Raw genomic sequence first — 2,164 nt, forward strand, 5'->3', positions numbered from 1 at the left:
GCTCCTGTTTGTTCCAGTTTTCAGCACTTATCTTGATACTGGCATCTTCTTAGGCCTTCATTTTCTTTAGGTTCCTGCTATTAGGGATGTATTCAGGGAGTTTTTCAGACTGTCCAAGGTCTGTCTTATCTTTACTAGGCCAGGTGTTAAAGGTTTTAAAACATCTTTTAAGTGGGTAACTGGGTAATGACTACAGAGGGTAGTTAGGAAAAAGTATAAATGAAATTATATGCATTACAGTAAAATACAGGAAAAATACAGGAAAAAAACACCCTAGTAAAACATAAGTGATATCTAACATTAAAACTAAATGTCTTATTATACAGGTCCCTGTACATTAGCAATTTCAAGTATACTTGTAGCAGCTTCCCTTCAGTGGCTTGGAGAGCACAGCTGCCAACTCCTTAAGCACCCTTGGGTGTAACCCATCCAGCCTCACAGACCTGTGTACATCCAAGTGGTGTATCAGGTCTCTCACCACTTCTTTAATTGTGATGACCTCATTCTGCTTCCCGTCCCCATGTTCCAGCTCATGAGGCTGGGTGTCCAGGGAACACCCAGTTCCACTGCTAAAGACTGAGGCAAAGTAGGCATTGAGCACCTCAGCCTTTTCCTCATCCTTAGTTACCATGTTTCCCTCTGCATCCAGTAAAGGAGGGAGGTTTTCCCTAATCCTCCTTTTGTTGTTAACAAATTTATAGAAACATTTTTTCGTTATCTGTGGAATGACTGGAAAATAATGGACATATTATGAGTGATCCAGACCAAGTGGTGTCACTGTAACAACAGGCTGTAGCTATGGTGAAGAACATCTGCAAGGCCAAAGGGGCTGAGAAACCGTGTGCGTAGCAAAAAGATAAGGAAGCTGGACTCTGGAAAACAAGATGTTTGCCTAGCAGGAGAACAGCTCATGGACATCAACAACCCTCCCTCCCCAACCATAGAGGGCAAAAGGGCGCATGGACAAGTAGCTTTAGTCTATTAGCAATCAAGTAGCTGCGTGTGTACTTTATGGTAGTCTATAAATTGCTGTGTATCCTTTAATAAAGTGGCATTAACTTGATCACATTGGTTGTATAAGTTATGTCCAGAACTTCCACGCCAGAAAGTGGCACCCAAACAGGGACCCTCTCATCGGTGTTCGCCCGAGCAAGAGAAGATGTGTAGGAGGGGGCAGAAGCCAGCCAGAGTGGGTGCTGCTCCGGCGCCCAGGAAGATGCATGCGCGCAGGTTGGATAACTCGCCTTGATCAGGTGAGCTGCTGGGGAGGAGATGGGGTCCACGCCGAGCAAAGAAGAAGCGGCAGTGGTTATACTCCTTCAACATATAGTCTCTGTGAGAGGATTATCTCATGAGGGGAACCTGAGGAAGTTGCTTCCATGGGCTGGACAGTACTGGCTAATCCCCACAGTGAATGCAGCCTTTGAAGTAGTTAATTAGGAAAAAAATAGGCGTGGCACTGTGGGACGATATTAGTTCAGGTTCCAAAGACAGTGGGAAACTCTCCACTCTGTGGAGATTGATCCTAGACACTCTGAAAGAGATGAAAGCAGAATGGCAGACCATCACCTCTGCTTTCGCTGCCTTGTCAGCAGAGGCAGGAGGCACTGGCACTAAGGATTCCGCTACTGCGGTGGCATTCACGGGATCCCTGTTCCCCAAGACAGCTCCTAAAGAGAGGGGTGGGGACACCTCACGCGCAGCGCCCAGAGACGCTTCACATGCAGCACCTGTGCGGCAGGAAATTCAAGAGCAAAAATCAACAGATTCGCTGCCACCGCTTGAGTCGCCCTTTTCAAGCTCATGGGAACAATCCCCAGAGCACTGTAGCCCACTCCCACTGCCTTTCACCCAAGCCCTCCCGCGCTGCCACTGCCATCTCGGGAAAGGAAGGCACCCGCCTCCCCCTGCCCCCGTCCTCACCTCCATCACCCTGAGAGGTGCATGAACAATATAGTTATGGCTTACAAGATCAGCAGTTTTGAGAACTAACAAGAAAACTAGTAGAACAACTTAACATACAAGTAAAGGAATTGGCTCGGCCTACTCCTATGGCACCACTGCCACCCCCTCTTGCTATTAACCCCTTTTGTTTTTACAACAGTGCAGGGCAGGTGGTCAGGGGGAAACAGTGGCAATCAGGCCGCTGCCATCGTCGGCTCAG

Source organism: Athene cunicularia (genome assembly GCF_003259725.1).
Source record: "Athene cunicularia isolate RWA chromosome Z unlocalized genomic scaffold, athCun1 chrZ_part2, whole genome shotgun sequence".
Classification (NCBI taxonomy): Eukaryota; Metazoa; Chordata; class Aves; order Strigiformes; family Strigidae; genus Athene; species Athene cunicularia.